Here is a 19,413-nt window from a genome sequence, read left to right as displayed (position 1 = left end):
GGTAAGTGTTCTTATCCATTAAACAATCTTTTTTCCTCCAAGATAGGGTTTCTCTGTGTAAAAGCTTTGGATGTTTTAGAACTCGCTCTGTAGACCAGGCTGGCCTTGAACACGCACAAAGATTCACCTGCCTTTCCTGCCTCCTGAGTGCTGGGATTAAAGGCATGTGCCACCATTGTCAGACCCATTCCCCCTCTCTTGAGGATAAGAGTCTCATTCTAGAAGTGAGTGCCTGGAACTCATTATGTGGCTCAGGTTGGTCTCTAACTCATGGTGATCCTCCTGCCTCAGCCTGCTGAGTGTTATGTTTATACGTATAAGCAAACATGCCCAGTTTCCTTCTTTTTTTTTTCTTCTCTTTTCTTTTCATCTTCTTTTTTTTTTTTTTTGTTTCAAGACAGGGTTTCTCTATGAAGCCCTGGTTCTCCTGGAACTCACTCTGTAGACCTGGTTGTTCTCAACTCACAGGGATCCATCTGCCTCTGCCTCCTAAGTGCTGGGATTAAAGGCGTGTGCCACTACCACCTGGCTTCCTTGTGTTTCTTTACCTATAAAACCAGGGTGCCACACCATACCTGACTCACAAGCTAATCTATGTTGTTAGGCATGGTTAACTATCAAGTGTGCTGTCTGTTTAGTATCGTACAGCTAGACTAGCTCAGAAGAGTCTCCCTACGACCCTATGGTTCTACGCTTAGAGCTGGGAAAACTGAAAATTGGCAAGGTCCCACAGCCAGAGCTCTGTGGTCACAGGCAGCACGGAGGTGGTGTCTCTCATCAACTCTTTGTTAATGCACCGTAAGTTTTTTTTTTTTTAAAAAAAAACTGGTCCTTAGTCTTTAGCAATAGCCTTTTCCTCTTCATCAAAACTCATCATCTTCAGCATCATAAGCATCTTCCAAAATGACTTTATTAAAAGCAACTAATTACCCATCCTGCTGTTCTATATTTTAGACAACAATAATTACAGAGACTTCTATAAGCTTAGCAACTAAGGCTTGGATGAACCAGTTAAGGGCTCGAAGGTAGCATATATTAAATGCATAGCTGTAGAGTGGTTGCTCATGTTGGTTGATGGACCAAGGCTTACTGAGAGGATGAAGCCCCATTTCCTACCCGATCACTGTGAGAGAAGAGTTGAGGATGGGCTTGGTGTAGTAAGAAACCCTAGCAGGCACTTTCTCTAGACCTCTGGTTGGTCCTGCAAATGTGGTAGTAGAACTAACCTGTACTCTAAAATATTTCATTTGAATTTAAAAAATAAAACTTGCCTGAAGATCAGAGAGTAAAACATCCCCACTGCTCAGCTCTACAGACCAGGCAGCAATGACACACACCTTTAAGCTCAGTAGCTACACTAGTTTGCCACAGAAACTGGGTGGTAGTTTTGCATGCCTTTAATCCCAGTCCTAGAGAGGAATATAAGACGAGAGGAGATGGCTCTCAGACACAGTCTCATTCTGAGATTCCTGGAGGCTGGATTGCCATTTCAGATTGAAACTGAGGTAAAAGCCAGTGGCTAGCTGCTTTCCTTTCCTGACCTTGGGGTTGAATCCCAGTATCCATCTCTGGGTTTTTATTAATAATGCTACAGTACTTCTCTTAATACCCTCTCACACTGGGAGGTGGTGGCACACACCTTAAATTCCAGCAATTGGAATGCAGAGGCAGGCAGATCTCTGTGAGTTCTAGGCCAGCCTGGCCAACAAAGCAAGTTCCAGGACAGCCAGGGCTGTTACACAGAGAAAAATTATCTCAGAAAAACAAAAATAAACTATAACAAAAACAAAACAAAACAAAAGCAAAAAACAAAACCCCTCTCCCACTCGGGAGTGTGGAGGTGGTGATCACATCACCTTTTCCTGAGTTATCAGAATTTAATCTGATGCTGGTTTTCTGGTGTGGACCATATAGGGAAGGGCTACTGCTCCACTGTGGTATTAGGTTTACCAACCCTTCCCCCCACTGCCATAAAGATGACCGCAGTTTCGTAATTTATTTCTCTAAACCACATCAATTGAGAAACAGTGAGGCAGCTGTTGTATGCTGGCTCCTGTGCTGCACTGGGGGTGGGTGCTTCTCTTTAGGAACTCAGACAAGTCCAATTGGTACACTCAACAGGACAGCGAGGGGAATCCTGACAGAGGTGTGTGCCAGAGCCGAGTACTTGGGAAACTTCAGAATTCGTAAGAAAAGTGAGAATAAATGTGGTGACCAGGAAGGAGTGACCAGGAGAGGATGAAGATGGCCTAGAAAAAAATTAGGGCTCAATTTTCAAGGCAGATCTAAAGACCTATGGATCTCCACCCTTCCAACTCCCAAGAAGTGATCATAGCAATGGAAAGAGATGAAGCGGGAAATACACGACAGGGCCATAAATTCGTGCATTTACTTGGCATCTAATATGTGTCAATCATTTTTCTAGGAATTAAGCTGAACAGGGAGCAAAGAGAACATACAAGGTCATTGCTTTTAAGCCACATGCTGGAGGGAAAAGCCCAGCAACCATCAAGTAGATGAATAAATAATTTCACATGGTGATGTGTGCTATGAAGAAAATATAATGTGAACGTCGGGTAGGAACGGCTACTCAGGTGTCTTAGGTTGACCGGCCAGGAAGGGCATTTGGAGGAGGCAAGATTTCCATGGAGACTGCAGGATGAAAAGATGCTGTGCAGGTAGACACAGGAATAAAAGCCCTACATGCTAGGGGACAGACATGGAAAAGAGCCCTGTAGGCCAGGCAAATTTATTTAGATTTGCCTTACAGCTGAGAGACATTGGCAACAGGGAAGACACACCAGACTGTTCAGCAATCTCCCACTGGTCTCTGGAACGCCAGCCTCAACAAAGACAGAAGATATCCTTCCTTCTTCACCCTCACGTCTAAAGCCTCCCTGAAGGTCAGGATGGGCAGGAGACACTTTTCATTATCAAATAAAAAGGTCTTTCATGCCAATACCCAGACATTTAGCTGAAAATAAGAAGGTAAGAGAAAGGCTTTAAGGGCACACAGCAGTCAGGGTTGTGTGTGTGCGCAGGACAGCATTACCTGAAGCACTGAGGAGACAATCCATTGCTAGCCGAAAGGACCTTGTGCTGTGCTGTGAAAGGCTTAGGAAATCGGGAGTGCTAGGGGGTGGAGGGGGGGCAATCACAGAAGCAGAGATTGTTGGTTGTTTGACACTATAAGCAAATGACTGAATGACTCCTGCCGGTCCAGTGCACAGAAGCAGTGACAACTGTCACTTGCTAAACTGGTTTTTGCTTAGCTCAGAAAGTATCAGTAGGGATTCATTGAGGGCTTGACAGGCACTCTCAGCAGGGTCTACTTTGTAGATGAAGTATGGTATCCTGTGGGATAGTGTCCAGTCTCTTGTGTATGGCCAAAGCAGTTTTAATACTCATTTATTCAGGTCACTGTACTGTTTAAAATGGAACTCAGATGCTAGAGTGCTTGCCTAGCACATACAAAACCATGTGTTCAGTCCCCAACATCACATTAAAACCAGGAATAGTGCTTTTGGTTTGTAAACCTAGCATTTGGAGGTGGAGGCAGGAAGATCAGAAGTTAAGGCTATCCTCAGCTACATGGCAAGTTGTCTACCTGAGACCTTATCTTAAAATACAAAAACTAAAATAAAACTCATGAAAGCTGCCTAGCAGTTTCTGCTGGGAATGACATTCAGAAGACGTCCTTAGCATGGCCTGATGCTGCTCTCGGTCATCTTTCCACTCCCGGACCCTCTGCCTTCCCATATTGCAGCCAACAGTATGTCACTTGCTGTTTCCCCAGTACACTGTGTTCTGCTACCCCATGCCTCTGACGAGGCTATGCTGCTGTTACGGGATGCTGCTTTTTGCTGTACAATTCCTCTTCACCGAGCTAACTTCTGTTCTTCTGGGATTTGACTTAGAGCCAGAACTTTCCCCAACCACAGTCCTCTTCCCTAAGTTCCTCTCCAACACCTGGGCCTTCAGGTGTTAGCTCAAACAGTTTGTCCTGAACCCTCATTCATTATTCCAGGCCCCTTCCTATAGATTCTATTTCCCTTAGCACTCTGTAAGCAGCATGAGGGGAGTGCCTTACCGGTTTATTTCACCAGCATATCACAGTTTAGAAGAGGACTGTTCACTACATAAATGAACTCCTTTGGACTCCACACCAGATGGCGGTCAGTCACTCCCGCCACAGCACTTCTCTATCCTCCCAGTGACTTGGTAAATCCGTGTCTTAGCCTTGCTTTCTACTACTGTTATGAAATACTAGAGTAAAGGCAACTTGGAGAGGAAGGGGTTTACTTTATCTTACAGCTCTCAGGTCACATTCCATTACCGAGGGCAGCCAGGGCAGGAACCTGGAGGCAGGAAGTGAAGCAGAAACCAGGAAGGAATGCTGTTGTATGGAGGCCACTTGCTCATTTCTGATCACCCAGACCTGAAATAATTATACAGAAAATGTATTAATTAAATCACTGCTTGGTCTAGTTCTAGCTTCTTATTGGCTAGCTCTTACATATTTAACCCATTTCTATTAATCTGTGTATCGCCACATGGCAGTGGCTTACCAGCAAAGTTTTGGCATATCTGGTCTCTGGCAGCAGCTCCATGGCTTCTCTCTGACTCCACCTCCTTTCTCCCAGCATTCAGTTTAGTGTCCCATACCTCCCCCACCTCCTGCCTGCAGCTCTACTCTACCCTATCAGGCCAAGCCAGTTTTTTTTTTTTATTAATTAACCAATTGTATTCACAGCATACAGAGGGGAGTCCCACAGCAGAATGCTCTTTACTGGCTTGCTCCCCAAGGCTTGCTCAGTCTTTCTTACATAACCTAGGAATGGTACCATCTACAGTGGGCTGGGCCCTTCCATATCAATCATTAATCAAGAAAATGCCCTACAGACTTACCTACTAGCAATCTGATGAAGGCATTTTCCCATTGAAGTTCCTCTTCCAAAATGACCCTAGCTTATATTGCTTTGACAAAAACTAATCAAGACACTCCTTGTTGGGAGGAGGACTGTAAATTCACTGTTTACCTGGCCTATTGCTGGGCTACGAGGCATCCAAAAAAGTAAAAGCAAAACCAAAACAAAATGAAAACCCCTCTTGGATTCAGGCGATTTCTCCCCACCTGCTATGGCCTCCTCAGTAGAGGAGCCATGGAACAAGCATATATTACATGCTTAGATTTCAATTTTGGGGATGGGTTAGAGGGGATAAGGGAAGGCATGGTGGCACAGCCAATAATCTCAGCACTTGGGAGGCAGAAAGATTAGGATTAGGATCTCAAAGCCAGCCTGGGCTACTTGAGACACTCTTTCTTTCCTTTTTTCCTTCCTCCCCTTCCTCCCTCCCTCCCTCTTTTCTTTGTTTCTTTTTGAGACAGGGTTTCTCTGTGCAGCTTTGAGGGCTGCCTGGAACTCATGAGGTTGGTGTTGAACTCACAGAGATCTGCTTAGCTCTGCCTCCAGAGTGCTGAGATTAAAGGCGTGTACCACAATGGTCTGGCAAGACATTATTTCAAAAGACAAAACAACAAAAACAACTACCCCCCAAAAACCCAAAACTACAAATTGAACTTGATCACTTAGCCTTGCATGTGTTTCCCATGCCCACATCACAGCACTGTATCACCAGGACCTCAGTCCTTACCATCTCCTAAAGACCTTGAATGATTTGGCTCCTGCCTGCTTTTCTGTCCTTATTACTGTTAGCCTTATCCCCACTCACTACTGTTCAGCACTCTAGCCTTGCTTTTGTTTTTTTGAGACAGGGTCTTGCTATGTAGCTTTGGCTGTCCTGGAATTCACAGAGATCACATGCCTCTGTTTCCTTGAGTGCTGGGATTAAAGGAGTGCTCATACTTCGTACTTATTTTTGTTCCTCTGGACATTTCTTCCACTGTGGGAATTGTTCTAATCATTCAGGCCTCAGCTCAAGCATTATCTTTTCAACAAAGCCTTTCCTGAGCCCCGTATGTGTGCACTCCTTGCCACTGTTGCTAGCACTGACTGTCTGAAATCATACTGCTCATTTGTTACCTATTTACTACATTTCTGTCTCTCTGGAATGTAAGTTCAGGACTTCTGTAGGCCAGTGTATAAGCTTTTCTTAGTACAATGTGTGGGCATAGTAGGTGCTTCTCCCTCCCTTTCTTTTTCTTTTTTTAAAGGCAAGGTCTAACTTTGTATCTAGGCTGGCTTTGAATTTTCAGGAATCATCCTGACTCAGCCTCCCAAACACAATGATGAGAGAGGTTTGAGTCACTATGCTCAGTTTAAAAATATTTGACTGAGCAAATTAAATGGATAAATGAGTGAATACAATAGCCATTTGTGGCAGAGGGCAGGTCCTGTCATACTTACAATCAGACAGAAGACTGATATACTGTGATTAAAGAAACGAAGAATCTGGCCTGCCAAGAGCTGATGGAGGGAGCCAGGATGAAATATGGCCTTGCCAGATTCCAACATCAACACCCAGGATCTGGGAGTCTCATGACAAGCTCAGCTTGTCTGACTCCAACCAACCCACAACCAATCTGAACATGGATGAACCAAAAATAGGGGCCGCCTTGGCTTCTACTTTATGTCCTACTATATTCATAATGCCCATACCGGGACCAGTGGGGCACAGAAAGATTCCTGACATATATGTGTCTGTGCTCTAGTATAGCAGGCTTTTTTCTCTTCAAGTTTCTTGGAACCAAAAAAAAAAAAATTGTTGGTGAGCAACAGAAACAATGAATGAAGACAGATGACTCATTTGCAATGCACCTGAGATCTAAAATGTATTAATTTAATTCAGTTTATAGTACAATGCAACAATTCTTATTTTGATAGCCCTTTTCATACCCATATGAAAGTCTGAAAACGCCATACAAAGGAAAATTTTAGAATGGTTGAATACACAGAGCCAGGTTTCTACAATAAAGCCCACTGGAACTTTAAAGACAGAAAAAAGCACAGCCTCCCTCCTCCATCTCTTTCTCCTTCATAGGTGTAATTTTGCTGTTGTCAGTCTTTTAACTTTCTCCCACACAGGCTCTCTACCCAGGCTGTTATCAACAAAAATACGAACATGAAAGGGGTGGGAAGCACTTGTTTTTATGTACACATCTTTGATCATATCAGAGATGAAAGAGTGAATACCCACTCCTGCTGCTTTTAAGAACTAATTCTTGAATCCAGTTTTGTAAGAAAGATGGATAACAAAAAATAAAGAGATGCTTAGACATCTCCCCTAAGTGTCAAAGGCCCAAGTTTAACTCACCATTTCAAACCTGTGGCGTTCTGTTAGAACAGGCCTAGAACAGATGAGTGGGAAGCTCTGCACTGGGCCCTCCAAATCCCCCAAGGCTCCCCTGTCCCCTTCTTGAAGCTGTGCACAAAGACAAAGTGTATATGGCACAGCAGCACACATTTGCATTATTCTCACAAAGGCACAGTCTTGGCATGAAAACTATTCTGAATGTGGCTTTACAGCAGATTTTAAAAAGCAACATTGAGCTAGCAACAGGGCTCAGTGGGTAAAGGTGCTTGCCACCAAATCTGATGAACCAAGTTCAATCCCAAGAGACTCTGCACTTAAAAAAAGTGCGACACTGGCTGTTCAGAGACCAAGGGACTATTTGGGAAAAACAGTCTGGAGTTTGGAGAGATCTTTGGTTCTGGAGTTGGAGAGATGGCTCAGCAATTAAGAGCACATATTGCTCTTGCAGAGGACAGTTCACTCCCCAGTAGCCATATCAGGTGACTCACAAACCCCTGTAACTCCAGTTCCAGGAGGATGCAATGTCTCTGACCACTTCAAGCATTCTGTGCAGTTGCAAGGCTGGGCAGATGGTTCAGCAGTTAAGAGTATTTGCTGTTCTTGCAGAGAACTGGGGTTCAGTTCCCAGCACCCACATGGTGGCTCACAACCTCTAGTTCAGAAATTAACTTCAATTTCAGGAGCTCGGACGTCCTCTTCTAGCTTTATCAGGTGCAGGCATGCATGTGGCATACATATACATGTAGGCAAACATTCCTATGCATAAAGTAAAAATACATAAATCTTAAAAAAAAAAGCTTTGTGGGCTGGAGAGATGGCTCAGAGGTTAAGAGCACTGACTGCTCTTCCAGAGGACCCTGGTTCAATTCCCAGGACCCACATGGCAGCTTACAACTGTCTGAAGATCCAGGTGCAGGGGATCTGACACCTTCACACCAATGCACATAAAGTTAAATAAACCATAAAAGTATTTTTTTTAAAAAAAAGCTTTGTTTCTGAATTCTGGTTGATCTCTGGTCTCAGTGCTGCCCCACTCCCAGTACAACCTAAGCCTTTGTTCTCTTACAGAGTGAGGAATAGAACGGTAACTGTCTTAGGACAGTGAAGAGGTGGGAAGGAACAATGGCACTTTGAGCACTGAGTCTGGTCTACAATAAGTATAACAAAAGTGAAGGTGAGAAGCAGGCAGATTCCATCTCAGTAGTCCGAGTCGGTTTTATTGGAATATTGAGGAGCTTCAATCTTCCTGTAGGATGAAGGTTGAGCACATTCAGAGGGGCTGAGGGACAGGCATATATACATACACACATACATGAGCTACCAGGAAGTTATAGTTAATTTTTTTGTGGTTTAACTGGAGCAGGGTAGGTTGTTTTCGATATCTAGGAATATTGTTTGTACAGGTGGAGGGGGACAGGTCAGGTTGGGGCCAAGCCTTTATGGCTAAGGGCTATTGCCCAGTACAGCCTGACTCAGTTCCTCATGACCCGAGGCTACTGTCCAAAAACAAGGACACAGGAAACTAGAGTGGTTAGTTTTCATCATTCAGAGTATTAAAAAATTATTGTGGATGAACACATTAATAAGTGCATCTTAAGCTTTTATTACTCTGCTGAGGCTGAGACAATGCAATGAATTAATGATTCAGAACACCAGAGTCATCCTGAGAGACTTTTAAAAATGCTAACTACCGGGGCTGGAGAGATGGCTCAGTGGTTAAGAGCATTGCCTGCTCTTCCAAAGGTCCTGAGTTCAATTCCCAGCAACCACATGGTGACTCACAATCATCTGAAATGAGGTCTGGTGCCCTCTTCTGACCTGTAGGCAGACACACAGACAGAATATTGTATACATAATAAATAAATAAATAAATATTTAAAAAAATGCTAACTACCTCCTGAAGATTTGAATTTGAGTTACTAGAGGTGGTGCCGAGGTATGTTTTTTAAAAAGTTTGCCTGGTGATTTAGTTGAGGATGACCAAGCTCTTGTAGCCCAGGCTGGTCCTGAACGCATGACCCTCCTGTTTCCACCTCCAAGTGCTGGGATTACAGGCATGAATCAACACACCGAGCTCAAGATTTTGCAACTTTTATTACAAGCTGCAGGACTGGTTCTTGTTCTTTATCCCTCTTGAATTTTACTTACCATTCTGTCTTCCTTAGGATGTGGGTGTCTCAAACGCAATAACAGCCAGGAAAGTGCTTTGTAGATTGGTGAATCTATTTGCCAGCATGATGTAGGTAAATAATTACGAAGTGTTCACAATGCAGAGACTCTACAAAATGATCTTTGCCAGTTCATCTTTATTGACATTTTGATATTACTGTTTCCTTTTTTAAACCCCAAGAACAATTATACTAAGAGTTTAAGAAAAACACAGCATGGTTTAGGTTAAAATCCTGGCAGCTACTAGGACAGACTGAAAAAAATTGTGCCTTTTCAGTCAGCCATGGGAGAGAGATCACTTATTAAAATAGGAACAAGCATTCCTAAGAATAAAAGTGGGTAGTGAGTACAGAAAAAGTCCCAAAGTCAGTATTACTGTTTCATTATCTCCTGTGCTCTTGCTGACTGACCTGTGCTTCTCTTAGTGCAGCATAAACTTTGTGTGTGAACTATATTCAGCAAGGTAAAATCTGATGACATCTGAAGCTTCAACCCAGATGCCATCAGTTGACGTCAGCAACCAAGTCCTTGGTTTAAATGCTTGGTTTCCTTCCTATATCCATGGCTCTTCATTCTGTCTACAAATCTATTTCCCAGCTTTACTGGGAAGCTGGATTTGTGTTAGGCATCTACTATATCATTAAGGTAAATTCCTAGCTTGGCCTCCCTTCTTTGTAGGTCAGTTGCCCCTGAGTTCATAACCCTCCTGTGCTAGCCTCTTGAGGGCTGGGACCACAGACAGCTGTGTACCACTGCTGCCATTTCCTTTATAGTCCTCCCTCCCTTTTTGAGACAGGGTCACATTATGTATTCCTGGGTGTCCTGGAACTCTCTAGGTAGACCAGGACAGTGTTCAACTCACAGCAATCCTCCTGCCTCTGCATCCTGACTGCTAGGATTAAAGGTGGATACTACCAAGCAGCAAAAAAATTATTGGTGACGGCTGAGGCAAAGTCTAGCTATATAGTCTGAACTTGTGTTTATTCTGCTGCCCCTTTCTTCTGACCCGTGCAAGTAATTTTAATGTTTTTCCTTTTCATTAATTATGTGTATGAGTGTTTTGGCTGGATGATTTATGAAGCCTGGAAGCTAAAGAAGGCATCAGATCTCCTGGAACTGGGGTTACAGACAGTCCTAAGTTGCTATATAGGTACTGGAAATTAAACTTGGGTCTTTTGGGAGAGCAGCCACTGACTACAGCCCCTACAAAGAGTTTTAATGTGTATTTTATGTCCCACATACTGGCTAAACTATGGGAGAAAACGAAAAACAAAGAAACCAACCAACCAATCAACCAGACAAAGATGAAGTATTCTACAATGGAGGGGAAAGAAAATAAACTTCTGGTGGGGAGATGATGGCTCAGTGGATAGAGTGCTTGCTCATAAGCATAAGGGTGTGAGCCAGCACTTGCATATAAGTTAGGCAAGGCAGTATTTGTAAACCCAACCCTGGTGGATACAGGTGAATCCTGACAGTTCACTATCTAGCTAACCCAGTTAAAATAGCAAGTTCCAGGTTAGTTAGAGACGATCTCAAAACATAAGCAGAAGGTGTCTGGCTGGACACTGCTTCGGGCCCCATTCCTTCCCATGTTCTAATGAAGAACATGTCTGGTCTTGTGTCCTGCTCATTCACACTAGTCTTTTCTGTACAACCAGGACATATCTCCTCTGGTCCATTCTTTCTGGCAGTATGTACAGTCCACTGGTCCCACCTCACCTGACTACCACACCACGGTTCATGAGTTGGGCAAGGGGCTGGAGATTAAAAACCACACACACACACACACAGAGAGAGAGAGAGAGAGAGAGAGAGAGAGAGAGAGAGAGAGAGAGAGAGAGAGAGAGAGAGAGGTCATCTTTGAAACAAGAATGCCCCTTTTATTGTGTTCCAGGGCAGTTTTAAACTCTCCTTGACTCATGGCCACGCCCTAGCTCTCAGGGACTTTTCAGCTGCAAATCCACCAGAAACCACTCCCTTGTCATTAGGAACTCATGAGGGTCTCGTACTCTGGCAGGCAAGGGGGTCATAGAAAACTCAGGGTTTGAAGGTCTGCAGTCCCCAACAGTAGTCCCCAACTCTTCCCATGACGAGTCCCAGTCATAGGGCTGGTGTTAGTAATCTGTTTTTTCCTCCTAGCATTTCCTCAAGAAACAGATTCCTGAGGTCATATGCTTCTTCACCCATATCTTCCCATTGAGTGTAAGCCCACCAACTCTCCCTCCCCACATCCTCCCAAACTAACAGGAAGTAGCCAGTTTTGAACCAGTGCTTATCCAAGAAGGTCAGGGCTGTCTACCTGGAAACTCCGCCTCAGCCCACTCCTCCCCATTCTACCCCTCCTCAGAAAAAACCAACAAAAGTCCAGGCTCCTCAAAAAGCTCAAGATCACCTCCAGGATATTTAAGTGACCCCTCCCCCACCAGCGGTTGGTTCAATAAACCTGGCCTTTTTAATTTGGCTTGATCTGGTTTACTGGGTCGGCAGAGAAACCTACTATTAGGGTACAAAAAAACCCAAAAACAAACCCCAAAACAAACAAACAAACAAACAAACAAACAAAAAAACCCCACCTATCAGAAGGGCTAGTGAGATATCTCCGCAGGTAAAGACTTGACACCAAGCCCAAAGACCTGAGTTTGATTTCTAAGGACTCACACCATAGAAGCAGAGATCTGATGCCCCAAAGTTGTCTTTGACTTCCACACAAGCACTGTGGCACAGCTTCCCCGTCCCCACAGAACAAAATAAATGATTGAATGAATAAACTGTAACTTAAAAATATAAGATGAAAAGTGAGAAATGATGCCAGGCGGTGGTGATGCACACCTTTAATCTCAGCACTCAGGAGGCAGAGACAGGTGGATCTTTGAGAGTTCTAGGCTAGTCTGGCCTACAGAGTGAGTTCCAGGACAGCCAGGACTACACAAAGATACCCTGGCTCAAAACACCAAAACTGGAAAAAAAAAAAAGGAAAAAATAAAAAATGGACTAGGAATGCCGCTCATTAGCAGAGAGCTGTTGTGAAAATCCCTTCCTTAGGGAGACAGCCCTCTATCCTCCTCCTCAGAAAGCCCAAAAACAAACCAAAGTAGTCTTAGCATCCCAAGTGATACTGTTTCAAACTGTACTTTGCTTCCTATTCCTACCCACATTCCCTTGGTCGGAAGAAAACTCATCCCATCACCATCTCTGCATATTTCAGTCAATAAGTACTCCCGAGGGGCCTGTGGTGTTCCAAGTACTAACCTAGGCGCCAAAGATACAAGACTGAGCATAATAAAACTTCTAGCCTCATGTGGCTTAAATTTTAGTAAAAGAAGTCAGGAAAAAGCACTGAACCATATATGCTATCATATATATGACTTTATAGATCATATATACAATTAAGAATATGTACTCAAAATGATATGGCACAAGGTGATAGAGGTTGCAATTTTAGTTACAGTAGTTGAGAGGAAGTTTCACTGGGGAAACCTGAGCAAAGCCCTGGCAGAGACAAGGGAGTGAGTCAGGATGGATTTGGAGGACAGCATTCCAGGAGAAAGAAAAGGCCCTCAGGCAACAGCCTACCCTGGAATGGTAAAGAGGCCACTGTGTCAGAGACGTGTGTGGGGGCATGGGAGCTCTGGAGGCCTTATAAGGACTTGGGCTTTTGCTCCGATGGGTGAGAGCTACTGGAGGTTTAGGGCAGAGCTGGTGAGAGTGTGGGACTTAAGTTTTACAGGATCACCCCCTTAGGCTGCAGAACCAAGGCTAGAGTGAGTAAGGCGAGGGCAGAAGGAGGGAGGCAGGTTAGGAGTCTCCTGTGAAACTTAGGCAATGGGATGATAGTGCTGACTCAATTCATGACGGTAACAGTGGCGATGCTAAAAGCTTGGTGCATTCTGAGTATATGTTGAAGTAATCAAGTAAAAACATGTGAGAGAAAGAACAGTCAAGGTTAATTCCAAGATTTCTTTTAAGATACATCTTATTTTATAATCATGCCTGCATATACGTATGTGTACCACATATGTGCCTGATGATGCCTGTGGAGGTGAGAAGAATGTATTAGATCCCTTGGAACTGGAGTTATGGATGGTTGTGAGTCACCACGTGGGTTCTGGGAACTGAATATAGGTCCTCTGTATGAGAAACAAGGGCTCGTAACCAAAAAGCCACCTCTCCAGTCAACTCCAAGGTTTCTGAATTAGAGCTTCTAGCTAAGGCGAACCTGCTGTGGGGTGAGTAGAGCTGGGGAGTTATCAGAAAAGTAGTTTTAGATATGTCATCATGGAAAGTTTGACAAGCTGAAATGCCTATCAGAAGTCAAATATGGAAAAACATCAAACAGAGACCTGAATATGCTGAGTCTCAAATTCAGGGAAAAGGTTTAAGGTGGTAACGTAATCCTGGACTTTTCAGTATAGTTCTTGTCAAGCCTAGATAAGACATTCATCAATGGCTTGACAACACACAGAAAAAGATAGCCACCGGGCTCCAGGACACAGCAGTTCTTAAAGCTTCCTGAATTCAAGATCCCTTCATGCTATTTTTCTTCATTTATTTACTTACTTGACTTAATCTAATTATTTTTATGTGCGGTGTTTTTATTTGCAAGTTTTTTTTTAAACTTTATTTTTTTTAGACAGGCTTATTTCACTGTGTAGCTCTGATTGACCTGGAAGTCATTATGTAGACCAGGCTGGCCTTGATTGAACTCATGGAAATCAGTCTGCATCTGTCTGCAGAACAATGGGATTAAAAGCATGGGTGATGAGAGTCTTAGGGTTTCTACTGTTGTGAACAGACACCACGACCATAGCAACTCTTTTTTTCTCGAGACAGGGCTTCTCTGTGTAGTCCTGGCTGTCCTGGAATTAACTCTGTAGACTAGGCTGATATCAAACTCACAGGGATTCAACCTGCCTCTGCCTCCTGAGTGTTGGAATTAAAACGCCTGCCAGTGGAAACTCTTACTAAAGAAAACATTTAATGGAGGTCTGCTTATAGTTTCAGAGGTTCAGTCCTTTATTGTCACGGTGGGAAGCATGGCGGCATGCAGGCAGACACGGTGCTGGAGGAGTTGAGAGTTCTGCACCTTGATCCACAGGAAACAGGAAGAAGTCTGTGTCCACACCCGGGGTAGCTTGAGCATAGGAGACCTCAAAGCCCACCCCCACAGTGACATACTCCCTCCAATGAGATGAAAAAACCACACCTCCCAATAGGGCCACTCCATTTGGGGGCCGCTTTCTTTCAAAACACCAGAGTCAAAACCCCAAAGCTAGAAACAGAATAGAATATAGTTGGACAAGAATGGTCTTTTTGGTTTTCTTTTTGTAGTTTGTAGTGCTGAGGATTGAACCCAGGGCATAGTAGGTAAGCACTCTATCACTGAGACCTGTCCAATCCGATCCACCTTTCTTTCTCTTTCTTTCTTTCCTTCTTTCTTTATTTCTCCCCCGACCCCTTCTCGTTTTTTGGAGACAAAGTTTCTCAAAGCCTGTCCTGGAACTCACTCTGTAGACCACCTCGAACTCACCACCGCTCGGCGATTGTCCTGGTTTCTACCCAGGCACTGAGTATGTGCAGTCCCTCTGCCCAAATGTTAAAAAAAAAAAAAAGTTTTAGGCCATTCTTACCGATACAGCTAGTTTGAGATCAGCTTGACCCAGGTGAGCTCCTACCTCAAAAATAAAATAACACAACCAAAACAAAAGCCACAAAAAACAGGTTCTGAGGGTCGGATTCCCGTTCCACTGTGCCCGGAGCGGTGGAACGTTTACTTGGAGTTGTTTCTCCTAGGTTGTCCCCTTTTCTGGGCGCCTTGGACTAGGAGACAGGATGACAGACGCCACAGGAGTGAGCCAGCAGCACCCCGCGTCACCACGCAGGGCCCAGGGAGCCGGCCGGGGCGGGGCCTTCCGGGGCCGCGCCCCGAGACTCACCTGAGCTGGGAGCCGTGACTCACCTGCCCTCCGCCCGCCTTCCCCGGCCGCGGGCTGTTCCCTGAGTCGCCGCCCCTCCTTCCCGTCGGGGGTCCGGCTCTACGCGCCCCGAGGCCATACGAGAAGGCCTTCTGGGGGTCCTGGCTTAGAGTTGCCGGGCAACCAACCCCCGAAAGCACCGGCTGCGCCAGGCCGGGACGAGCGGCTTGGAGGCCGCGGGAGGCGCCGGGAAGAGCGCGCGGAGGGAGGTGCCGGGAAGGGCAGGCGGGCGCGGCGCGGGGCGGGCCGGGGGCGGGGGCGCAGGGCGGCCCATTTCCTCCTGGGAGCCGGACGGGCGGGAGACAAAGCGGCGGCCGTCGGCTTGGCGCCTCAGGAGTCGTCCCGCGCTCGCCTCGCTCGCCGCAGGTAACTCTTCGTACCTTCCCTCGGGGCGCGCGCGGGGCTCCTGCTGGGCCGAGGGTCCCCTCAGGCCGGGGGTCCCGGGTGACGGCGCCCGTTCTGGGCGGCCGCCGCCCTGGGGAGCGTCGGGCCGGGGCGGCTTCCCGGAGTAGCCTGGGCCTGGGCGGGCGGAGCCCGACGCTCGGGAAGCGGAGCGAGCGGCGCGGCGCTTCCTCGGGAAACTTTTCTCCTTCGAGTTTCTCAACTTTGTTCCCCGAACAGGGCGCGCGCTCGCTCGCGGGGCCGGCGTCGCGCCTTGGGCCGCCTGCCCCCACTGAGAGGCGACCGTGGCGTGGCCCTGGCGTTCCGGCGGCGGAGTGTTTTAGGGACGCGATTGTTCCCCGGAATTTTGCCGGCTGCACCCCTCCCCCTCTGGGGCCGGAGGTCGGGGGTAGCTGGCGTTCCAGCCCGACCCACCGAGTGTGGGAGTCGCCGCTTCCTGTTCTCCAGCGCTCTTGTCCTCTAAGGTGCGCCACACCCGTGTAGACCTGTGGCTGGGAGTTTGTTAATCTGGACTTTAAGATCACTCAGCCGCCTTCACTGCCTAACAGGACTGACTTTCCTCTTAGTTTTCAGGGGTGGCGTTAGGGTCTTGTTGCTGACTTTGTGTTACCGAGACCGGGTCTCGCTAAGTAGGCTGGCCTGGAATGTTCGGGCATCCTGCCTTAGCTTCCCCAGGGCGGGCGTTGCAGGCCTGCGATGTCAATGCCCCGCCTTTCACTTGTAAAGGAACTTGTGCGTAGAACTTGGGAGAAAAATGTTGACTGGCTGCATCCATAACCTTGGATTGCAAGCAGTGGTCATTCCCAGTAATTCAGCGGTTGGCTCAAACCGACGGTTGATACTCTTTATGTTCTTCGTCTTCATAACATTTTGTATGTGTGTTTTGCATAGAATTCACAATAATTTATAATGTAAACTTATGCTCACATCACTGTATTGTGTATTGTACCTTTCCGATAGGCGTTCTTGAAAAGGAGATTGTGTGGTTAGCACCGATTTTTAAAGACTACAGGTGGATGTTACTTTAAGAAACGGAATTTATTTTGGTTTACAAAAGGATTGAGTGGGCAAATCATTCGTACCTCTGCTCAACTGTTTGTATGTCCTGACTCATTAAGTTAGAAAGTTTTTAAAAATCCTCTTTTCTTTGAGAACCGGAAGCTTCTCTAGTGTCGTATCCTTTTTTTCCCCCAGACTGGATCTCACTATAAAACCCAAGCTAGCTTAAGTTTCTTGAGTGTTGGGATTCAGACGCGTGCCATACATGACACCTGTCTGGGACAAATTGTTTATAATACAAACAACAGAAACTTGTAGAAGCTTGGATGGGGGTGTTAGTACGTTTATGAGAATAAGTCTGGGAGTTATGAAAGGTGCTGGCTTTTGAACTGAAGTCCTGTGACAGGAAAAGGAGAGAAAAGCATAAAAGAGCCTGTAGTGTTGGGGAATCGTGATAGTATTCTGGTACCCCCCCCCCCCCTTTCATCCTCTCCCTTTCCTGCATGTGATTGTATCCTGAGTACATTGATTTTCAGCACCAGTTATGTGGTACCACTTCCATTCCCCTCAGAAAATTTTATATATTGATCAGAGATGAGGGGTGTCTTTTCCGTAGTTGAGAATCACTACCTTGTGCCTTCTTTCATCAGTGCCTCCTTCCCCTGTGGTGTTGGGGAAACAAACCTAGAGCCTGTGCATGCTAGTCAGATGATTTACCATTTTAGGAAGTCACATTAGTTACAGCACAGAGTCCTGCTTGTTGAAGGTGACGATGTAAGTGTAGTGGCTAAAACCTAGAAAGGAATAAAGGAATAGGGTCCTTAACAGGTATAAATGGCCTGAGCATTGGCACAGTGTTTGGAAGCCTAGAGGTTTGGAGGCATCTTTGTATTGAGTACTGAAGTAGGGAAGTCTCATGTAAGGTCGTCAGGGAAGGCAAAGGCCAGGTTACAGTTTATTCTAAAGCTGTAAGAAGCCATTGTAGGGCCTTTCATGATCTGAGCAGCTTTTTATTTCTTGTTGGTGCTTCGAGAAGATTTGAATTTGCGCCTATCTAAAAGCAGGGAGTTGAGTAAGGAAGGTCATGTGGGTAAAGGGGATCAGGGTGAATGGAGCTGTGTTTTGGAAAGGACCCAAATAAAGATTGGTTTGGAGGTGGAGTCCAGGCGTCTTGGTAAAATTGTTTTTTAATTGTTTACTAAGATCTTGGTCATGTCTCAAGATCTAGCATTTCATTTCTGGTAGCAAACTTTGTGCTGTGTTTTCTTAGTAACTTTGGTTTGTTTTGTACCTTGTTGATGTACCTGTTTGCCATCTCTGTTTACAGTGAGCCTTGTAAACCTCTTTAGGGCAAGGCTCATACTCTAACTTTTGGTTTGGTACCTGGCTAAGAGGGCAAATTAGATGCTGTATTGAATGAAGAAAGAAAAGATCTTTCTGGCATCTACTTATTTATGGTGGTAAATGACAACAGGTGAGGGAGCTGGTTACAGTCAAATTGTTGTTTTGGGCACCTTGAACTTTCTTCAGCTTTTTTTTTTTTTTTTAGCCAAATCTCATGAGTGTCAGAACCTCCTCTACAGTGCTTCGTTTACATGCCTTCTTGTCCCATTCTTTGCTTCCACTCCAGTTTTAGACTGTTTCTGAGTGGTGGACCCCTCAGTAGTATCTGAGTAAGCTGTTTCGTTGCTTGTTTTATTTAGCAAAGGCTCTTGATTGAATTTAATGATCCTCTTGCCTCAGTTTCCCGAATGCTGGGATTACAAGTGTGCACTACCATACTCGATTTTGCCTTCTTTTTATTTCTTTTATTTCCCCTGTGGTTTTCTTTTTGAACCATGTTGCTTTTTCTTAACCACCTGTTTTTTAAACTCCCTGGGTTTTTTCTTGGTGCTCAGTGCTTTCTTTGGTCTCTTGTACTAAATAATTTTCTTCTTCTTTTTTTTCCCTTTTCTTTTAGGGAAAAAATTTAGTTTTTCAAGACAGGGTTTCTCTGTATAACAGTCCTAGCAGTCCTGGAACTAGCTCTTGTAGACCAGGCTGACCTCGAATTTAAAGAGATCTGTCTGCTTCTGTCTCCTGAGTTCTGGGATTAAAGGTGTGCACCACTACTGCCCTGCTAGTAAACATTTTCTGTGGATGATTTCCTCCAGTCTGTCACTTCTTGAAAGTGGGGGAGAGGGTCTAGGTTTTATCTTATTTTTTTGAGAGGGTCTATGTAGTCCTGTCTTGCGACTCACTAAGTAGACCAGGCTGGCCTCAGACACACAGAAACCCACCTGCTTATGCCTCCTAGTGCCAGCACCAGAGGTGTGCATTTAATAGTAAACCTTTTCGAAATCAAAGTACAATTAGAGAAAAATGTTCAAATTATAATTGTCATTGTTCATGAATTCATACAAACTGAACACCATGTACATTACTGTTAGCACCCCAGGAATTCCCACTAGTAGCTGACTTTGTTTGCCCTTCTGCTTCTTTGTTTTGAAACCAGGTCATACTGTGCTGCTAAGAGTGATTGAGCTTTTTTTTTTTTCTTTTTTCTTTTTAAAAATTTTTCAAGACAGGATTTCTCTGTCTGTCGCTTTGGAGC

The 19,413-nt window shown here is 45.1% G+C and overlaps 1 protein-coding gene and 1 long non-coding RNA gene across 2 annotated transcripts in view; one reads left to right on the top strand and one right to left on the bottom strand.

Moving 5' to 3' along the window:
* Positions 1-4,282: 4,282 nt before the first annotated feature.
* Positions 4,283-15,611, bottom strand: LOC146891685 (uncharacterized). The gene is made up of 2 exons (XR_015734717.1): positions 15,404-15,611; positions 4,283-4,438 (listed from the first exon to the last, which is right to left on the bottom strand). It is a non-coding gene; the product is annotated as an uncharacterized LOC146891685 (long non-coding RNA).
* Positions 15,612-15,635: 24 nt separating this feature from the next.
* The window catches only part of Ctnna1 (catenin alpha 1), a 126,892-nt gene continuing 123,114 nt past the window's right edge, over positions 15,636-19,413 (top strand). Inside the window, exon 1 of the mRNA XM_085699709.2 lies at positions 15,636-15,785. The gene's annotated coding sequence lies outside the window, so the exon portion shown is untranslated. The remainder of the gene's footprint in view (positions 15,786-19,413) is intronic.

This window comes from Myodes glareolus, chromosome 13, assembly GCF_982192425.1.
Source record: "Myodes glareolus chromosome 13, mMyoGla1.1, whole genome shotgun sequence".
Lineage (NCBI taxonomy): Eukaryota > Metazoa > Chordata > Mammalia > Rodentia > Cricetidae > Myodes > Myodes glareolus.
Note: the sequence above shows the minus strand (reverse complement) of the source record. Positions and strands in the feature narration are given on the sequence as shown.